Consider the following 9,040-nt stretch of genomic DNA (forward strand, 5'->3'; position numbering starts at 1 on the left):
TTGAGTTGGTTACGGGTCATAGTGACCCTGTATAGGGTTTCCAAGGAGAGGCTAGTGGGTTTGAACCACCAACCTTGCAGTTAACAGTCTAGTGCTTACCCTACAGCTCAATGACAGGATTAAGTTCATATGAGTTTCCCAAACTCTAAGCCATTAGCACATGGATCATTGAGCTTTTTCTTCCTCTTCTTACCTTTCTCCTTCCCTCCTTCTCCTATTCTTCTTCCCCTTCTGTTCTCTGTCTTTCTCCTCTCCTTATTTCTTAATGTTTCTTGTCTGTGTATTTCATTCTGAATACTTTCCAATGTAAAGGCATCAAGTTTACTAACATTTTTCTCTGCTATGTTGAAATTTCCATTAATCCCATCAAACATTTTTATTTTCTCATCTTGAATTTTTATTTTGGTCATTCTTTATATTTGTAAAAATGTTCCATAATATTTTCAAACTTTTCTGTTAGTTCTAGGATATAAAAATTGGAGGTAGAGTAACTATTTTAATGTCCTTGTTTGCCAGTTCTGAAAGCCTGGTGTGATTCTGTGGGTAAATGAGCCAGACTGCAAATCTTTGAATGGCAAGATCGGTGGTTCAACCTCACCAGTCCCTCCTTGGAAACCATATACAGGGTCGCTATGGGTCAGAACCAACTCGACAGCACTTAACAATATCTACCAGTTCTATATGTGGTATAGAAGCAGTTCCAACTCATAGCAACCCAAAAGGACAGAACAAAAATGTCATCTTTATGGGAGTAGATGTCCAGGTTTTTGGGGGGCTTTTTCTCCCATGCAGTCATGGATTCAAATCAAGATCTTAATCATTGTACCACCAGAGCTCTGCTAATTCTTAATTCCTGTCATTCCTTAGTCACTTTCTATTGATTATTTTTATGCTTCTTTGCTATTCTGATCATTTCAATTTGATGACAGATTTTATGAGTTTTACCTTATTTAGGCACTGGATATTTTTGTAACACTGTAAGTTTCTTAAGCTTTGCTCCAGAACAATGTTAAGTTATTTGGAAATAATTTAATTGTTTTGAGTTGTGATTTCACGCTTCAGTCAACAGGACCCTAGCTGAAGTTAGTCTTGGCTTAATTTTTTCTCACTGCTGAAGTAAACATCCTCTATGTACACTGCCCAGTGGAGTGAATAATGAAATATGGTCCTCTGGTAGGAAGAGCCCTAGTATGCAGTTGATTAAACATTGGGCTGCTACTGAAAGATCAGCAGTTCAAACTCACCAACTGCTTAGCAGAAGGATGATGCAGTCTGCTTCTGAAAAGATTCATGGTCTCCATACCTTATGGAGCTACTCCACTCTGTCTTGTAGGCTCACCACTGAGGCAGAAAACACTCAATGCCAGTGGGTAGATTTGAACAGAAATATTCTCATCCCTGCTACAAGTAAGTCCCTCCCTAATACTTGGAGATAAGTGTTACCTTGATTTTGAGTATTTTTCTCACATGCATTTGTTGATCAGCACTCAGCTGATGACAATCTCTGGAGTTGTCTCTCTTTCTAATTCTCTTCTCTCTGGTACTCTGCCCTGTGCTCTGTGATCTCTAATTGCTTTGGTTTCTCTGGAATCTCATGTCCATTTCCTTAGTTCAGAGAAATTGCTAAACCCCACCTGCTTTTCTCTCTCTGTGCCACTGTCTGGAAACTGAAATACTTTTCCAGTCAATAAACTTGGGCAACCGTTGGGTTTCCCTTGTCTTTTGACTATAAGTGATCATTATATTTCATTTCCTGCAATTTAATGTTTTGAAAGCTATTGTTTCATATATTTTTTTTGTCCAATGTTTTGTTTTCTTTAGGTGCAGGAGTAATTATGTCCTGCTACTACTGCAAAGTTATTTGAAATGCAAGGTCAGTGGTTCAAGCTCACCACCTGCTCCTTGGAATCCCAATTCAGGGTCTCTATGGGTCGGAATCGAATTGATGGCGCTTAACAACAAAAACAACAATGCTATTTAGTATCAGGGAGTCCTGGTGTGGCACTGTGGGTTAATATACTGGAGTACAAAGTCGGTTTGAACTGCAAAGTCGGCAGTTCAAGCTTACTAGCTGATCCTTCGAAACTCTCTACAAGATTATTATGGGTCAGAACTGACTCGATAGCACTTAAAAACAACAACACTCTATTTAGGGTACTCCTGGTGTAGTGCTGTAGGATCAGCACTGGACTACAAACCACAGGTCAGCAGTTCAAACCCACTAGCCCCTTCAAGGAAACCCTACACAGGGTGAGTATGAGTTGGAATCAAATTGACGATGCCATTTAGCAACAACAACAAATCTGTTGGAGCTCTAGTATGGCACTGTAGGATAAGTACTGGACTGCTAACCACAAAGTTGGTGGTTCAAACCTCATAAATCCTTTACAGGGTATCTATGAGTCAGAGCCGATTCACTAGCACTTAACAACAACAATCCTCTATGTTGACCAGAAGTGGAAGTCCTATTACTCATTTTTTAATGGGTTCAGTTCTATCTAATTCTATTATTTGTTCATGAATACTTTACAGAGAAGCAAGAGAAGTAATCTGGAACTTCAGCAATTTAACATAAGATATGTTATCGCAAACATCTTATCATTACACTGGATTTGTTCTGTGCCTTGGCTGTATATTTTTCCTGAGGTGAACAGATTTTCCAGACAGAAGGTCCGCATAGCTCAAAATTAAGCATCCTGTTTATCTTCTGTTAGGCTATTGAACTTATTAAATTGATTTGGTCAAAAGCTAGTATTTTCTGCTTTTTTGTTTACTTCAGTTTCAGATGCTTTCTTTTGGAGCCAAGATTTCAAAGAAATCTATATCCCTATAGGGATGTCTATTACTTCAGTCCACCCACAGTGGCTCAGGATTCTCTCATTTACTTTAGATAACTCTGTACCTCACTCAAGATGTGAAGATATTAATTTATTTTGGCTTTCATCAACCTTCCCCAATTCATCTGAATTTCCATGTATTTGGCAGACACTCTTTATAGACTGTGGTTTTGGGTGGATACTGTTTTCCATTTTCACTGTAAACAGAATTTTCTTTTATATCTTTCGTTTTTGTGTTCTTTTGGGTTGCTTTTAGTAAAGGTCCTGGATTCCAAAATTCTACTGCCATCGTTCACAGAAATCTGTCTCTTTGTTAATGAGGCTGTAAGTCTCCAGTCATTGAAATCTGAGCCCTCAGCTCCATTCTTAGTGTAGAAGAGTAAGAAGGATGAGTCAGTCACTTTCCTCTCAATTACATTATGACAATTTCCTCTATAGTGATCTCTTTTCTGTGCCATCGTTAAACTGGTCTAGGCCTTCATCACTGTGTGCTTGCCTGCCATAATTTTTTATGTATCATTTAAAACCCTCTTTTTTTGAAAATAGTTTTAAGTTGACTGACAATAAGAGATGCAGGTATAAATTTTTGATCAGATGTTACACTTTTAGTAAAACTTCTCCTGAACCTATTTGAAATTAGAGCCTATCCTCTTCTAGCACTACCTAATCCCATGTATCTTGCTTTCATTTTCATGTTCATTTTCAGCCAAGGCACAGGACAAAGCCAGTATAATGATAAGATGTTTTAGATAACATATCTTATTTTAAATTACTGAGAGTTCCATAAAACTTATGAGAAAGTTTCTACAGATAACTCTGCAATGTATCTCCATTATATAATATAATTCCTTGTCTAATACATGTACTTTCTGGTTTTGTTATTTTTGGGGTTTTGTTCTGTTAGGATGATAGCAGGAATACCAGGAATATTTGTTTTGTATCAATGATTTGTTCACCTAGAAAATGGTTTAATATTTAGTATAGATATATATTTGTTGTTGTTGTTAAGTGTCATCGAGTCAGTTCTGATCCATAGCGACCCTGTATAGGGTTTCCAAGGAGCAGCTGGTGACCTTGAACTGCCAACCTTGCAGCTCAAATGACTTTGCAGTCTGGCGCATTAACCCACAGCACCATACCAGGACTACACACACACACACACACACATACGTATTCATAAAGAGCTCTAGTAGCATAGTGGTTTTGAGTCAGGGTGCTAATCTCAAGGTCAGCAGTTTGAAAATACCAGCTGTTCTATGGGAGAAAGATGAGGCTTTCTGCTCCTGTAAAGATTTATAGCCTCAGAAACTCTATACAGGGTCGCTGTGAGTCAGAACTGACTCCATGGCACACCACCACCACCACAATATGTATATGTACATATATATTTGTAGAATTAGCAAATAAAACTATAACAACGTTGACAGATGAGTCATGTAATTGAGTAGGAGAAACAGCTAACTGAGAAAATAGAATTAATTGCCTATTTGCTGAGTTTCCTGGCAGAAAGGCAGGAATGTCATGAGTTACAAAGCTCACTTAAATTGAGAACAAGTTTTTTAACCATAATAATTATTGCAATAGCGATTTAATTTACCTTTCTGATCTTTAAAAATTCATTCTTTTCATTCCTGTAAGATCATTCTTGCTAACTGCATATTAGCAAAACCCAACATATTAGCCAAATAAAATAAATCCTATTCATAACCTTAAGGCGCATTCATATTTGCTACAGGATAAAGTATTAACTCTTCAGCAGCATTCAGTCATTTTAAACCTGACCCTAATTTATTCTCTTTTCTTCTCACTCTACAGTTTTCTAAACATTGAACTCCAAGGTTATCTACTTACTGATCAAAATGTTAAATGTTAACTAGCACTACACAGTCATTCCTGTTGTTGTTGCTAAATATCATCAAGTTAGTTCCTACTCATAGTGACCCTGTATAGGGTTTCTGAGGAGTGGCTGGTAGGTTTGAACCACAACCCTTGCAATTTGCAGCTCAGCGCTTAACCTACAGCACCACACCAGGACTCCCATTCATTCCTATTCTGTTTTAATTACATGATTTCTATCTTCCCATTCTCTAACGTCCTTGTCTTACCAATGTCTTTCTCTTTTTCTAGACATTGTTCAAATGATCCTTCCTCCATAAACAACCCACTAGTCATTCATTAAGTTTGTCTTCCTCTGAAATCGCATGAGAATTGCCAGAGACATTCATAAGAAAATTAATCTTGCACTACTTCATAGTATTTCTAGTAGTTGGATATTATTTATCACATGTGTTGTTTAACCTTTTAAATGTTTTTGCTCTTTCTTTGTAACTCAATTGTAAGGTCCTAATGTCAGAAACTATAGTATACGTCTTCATACTCTAAACACCTGACGTGTATTCAATAAATAAAGGTTAAGTTTATTTGTATATTTATTTGAAGGCTCTTTATAATGCTGAAAGTATTTGCATGTGCAATAACTAACGTAACTCTAATTAGTCAATGAGACCATGCAACTGGTCCAAAAATTCTATCAGCATAGCAGAAGTCTAAGCTCAGAGGCTGCTTTGCTATTCAGATCTCTTTACATCCAGGTTCACCAAATTGTGTTCAGTTTGGTAACAATAGCTTCAATAGTTTCTATCCCAAACAAAGCAATCACAAAAATGCACCCAGACTTCCCCCTAGGCAGAATAAAAAAATGCTAGCTGAGCCAATGATGTAGCAGAAATCATAGTCCCTTGCTTTTATAGAATGCCATCAATTCATCACTCAATGCCATGCTAGTGCTGGGAGTCTTGTAAAACTGCCCCCGCCCCAAGACCCATGCCCTTTGTCCAGAGCTGAAAATGCACAGCTTCTCCTCCTCATAGTACAAGGGCATTATGGCTGACCCCCAGATTGTGCAGTATCTTTATCATATCACTGACTCTAACAGTGGGCCTCGGGACATGGATAACATCAGCAGCAGGAAGCACCTTCCAGGACTTTCCTGGGAAAGGGAGACACTGGGTACCAGAATGACAGGTGGGACAACACCCTCAATGAACAATTCCATGGACTCCATCCCTTTCCTCTGGGCTTGATCATTTTCCACCACCAGGACTGGCATCTTTTTTCTTAGCCCAGAACTTAAGTTAAAAGTCTGCTTTATACAAACAGATACAACATATGTTGACATTTTGATCATAGGAGACACCACTTTCTTGTAAAGATCAATGTCAGGACTGTGCCTTCAGAAAGAACTGGTTCTGTCTGAGTCCCAGTCCTGGTCTCACTCTCAATGTGAACTTTGGAAACTCAATTTCTCTGGTTCCGGTTTCCTCCTTTATAGAAAACAGATCATCGCTGGTTTGCAGGGTTGAAAGAGAATTTAGAAAACGATGTATATAAAGAGACTGCAGTAGTACCTGGTGTTGGAGATTAAGCAATTCAGGATTTTACTGGGAGATATGTCGTAGAATTCTTTCTCTCACTTTGGTTAAAAAAGAGAGATAGCTAATATGACTGATGTATTAGGTCAGAGATCATAAGCTTATCTTGTACACTAAGCACAGTTATTTCTGGCAATATGATTCAGCCTAGAATTGGGGGTGGGTAGTACTCATGTGGCATTGTAGGATAAGCACTGGACCTCAAGATTGGTTTGAACCACAATGTTGGTGGTTCAAATTCACCAACAGCTCCTTGGAAATGCATAGAGAATCTCTATGAGTCAGAACTGATTCAATAGCGCTTAACAACAACAACAGTACATTTTGTAAGAGTTACCTTCCCATCCAAGAGTTTTTCTACCCTCTCCTCCTATTCTCAAGTCTAGTGAGACCACTAGGAACCAGGACAATTGGAATTTCTGTGGTCAACTTTCACTGCCTTAATTTGAAAACTTTTTCTTAGCACTTGAATTGTTATCCAAAAAAAGAAATCTAGACATATGTCCTGCATTTTCTTTAATCTTTGGTAAGCTGCAAGTGTCAACTCAGAGACCATAATATTTGCATATGATCCCACAGACGATGAATGTGTAGATTACATAAAGTCATCATGCCCACACACTCCGGCTCTTCTCCTGATTTTCCTGACTAGATGCATGGAGCTCAGCATCTGTGTTAATCACATGCACCCACAAGAGCTGGTTGAGGGTCTGAGTGGTATGCTGGAGCAAGCTTATAGCAACTATGTGGTCAGTGATGAGATGTTGGTAGCTTTGAATCAGCCATGATAAGAGAACTTATGCCACAGAAGTGGGCATGAACTACAAATTAGGGCCTTTATTGGGGTAAATTGAGTTGCTATATACTTTCGAAGTTAACATCCTTTAAAAATATCTTTATTATAGTATATCCTTAACACCTACATTTAACTCTGGTAGCATAGTGGTTACGATTTGGGTTGCTAACCTCAGAGTCAGCAGTTTGAAACTACTAGCTGTTCCGTGAGAGAAAGATGAGCCTGTCTACTCCCGTAAATATTTACAGCCTTGGAAACCCTGAACAGGGTTGCTATGAGTTGGAACCAACTCTACGGCCATAACAACAACATAGCTATTTAGCAGTCCTGATGTGGTACTTTAGAATAAGCACTAGACTGCAAGGTCGGTGGTTCAAATCTACCAGCTGCTCCTCAAAAACCCTATATAGGGTTGCTAAGAGTTGTAGCCGATTCAATAACAACAACAACAGTAACAACATGGGTATTTAACAAATATAAAATCTCAAATGTAGACTTGTTTGGATTGAACTTTGACATAGGTCCAAAGGGAAGACTTAATATAATATTTCACATCCTGTAAAGTTCCCTCTTTTAGATTATTGAAAGTATATTTACTTAATGGTTCTCTAAAAAAGAAAGATTTACCCCAAATATCAATGTGGCTGACAGATGACTGAAATAAAAAATATGAATATCACAAAGGGGTTCATGCTAAGGAGGTCTGCACAGTGCACTAAATATCTTTGGTCTGGTTATCAGGGTGGAAGTCTCACAAACTTGGGTTGGCAATGAAGGTTTCCAATTTTTCCTGGGTTTGGCTCAGTCAGGAATACCACAAGTTCGATTCAGTTTCTGCTGTGGTATTGCTTTACTTCCGATTCCACAAGAAACCGTAAAGCACAAGGATCAGGCAAACAAAACAAAGAGCATGAAAAAGGAAAACAGGAAGGGAATTTGACCATTAGCTTCAACCCTCAGCTAGGATCTGGTTTGATTTTCATGGCAAATGTGCTCATGAGTTCAGATCAGTTCCAAGCTTCCCCTGTTGCTTCTCATTTCTTCACATTCTGCCTGGCAAGATTTCAACACAGAGCTGCAGAGTTAACTTGTGTTAGCCCCACCAAGGAGCCCTGGCTAAAGTGAACCTGCTTTTGGAACCAATAAACATGGCAAATGAAGACCTTCAAGTTGTGGGTAAAGCAAAGCTGGTGTGCTTCCCCTGTGTCTATGATTAGAGCACACACAATATCTTTTTGGCTCCCTGGATTATCTCTTCTGTTGACACACAATCTAAAAATTAACTGAAAAGGCAATCCTGTGAGCTCATTCTGTTGTTGCCCAAGAGGCTCATCCCAAAGCAGGGAATATTCCCTATCAAGTAGAAAGGCAGGGATAAAAGTTGATGCAGTAAGTCATCCAAATGTGAGATGCCAGACAAGCAACCTGAATGTGAGGTTCTTTCTAATGCAACATTAATTTCTACATGGAAACTAAAATTCACAGTCATTTACCACAATTTTCAAGAAAAAAAAAAAAAATGAGGTGCAACTGGATAGAGGCAGCCAGAAATGTCAGGGAATGAGGTACGAGATTGGGAGATTTGCCAGGAGAGGTCACAATTTCTTTGGAATGATCGAAGTTCAAAGCTGTCTGGCTATGGCTCACATGGGGAACTTTTGTTTTCAATGCACAGAAATGTGTTTGGCCTGCCAGCCTCCAGGGGGAATCTTTCCACACCTTTACTCACAGCTGCCTTTGAATAAACCAGATGCAGTTGAGTTGGCCCCATGTGTGTCAGAGTAGAACTGTGCTCCACAAGGGGTTCAATGGCTGAGTTTTCAGAAGCAGATACTCAGGACTTAATTTTGAAGTGCCTCTGGGTAGACTTGATCCTTTTGGTTTAGCAGCTGAGAGTGTTGACTGTTTGTACCACTCAGGGTGCATTTATTGAGAACTTACTATAGGAGAGACATCTAGAATTCGGGATAACTGTC

The sequence above is a fragment of the Chrysochloris asiatica genome, unplaced genomic scaffold, assembly GCF_000296735.1.
Source record: "Chrysochloris asiatica unplaced genomic scaffold, ChrAsi1.0 scaffold00036, whole genome shotgun sequence".
NCBI classification, from domain to species: domain Eukaryota; kingdom Metazoa; phylum Chordata; class Mammalia; order Afrosoricida; family Chrysochloridae; genus Chrysochloris; species Chrysochloris asiatica.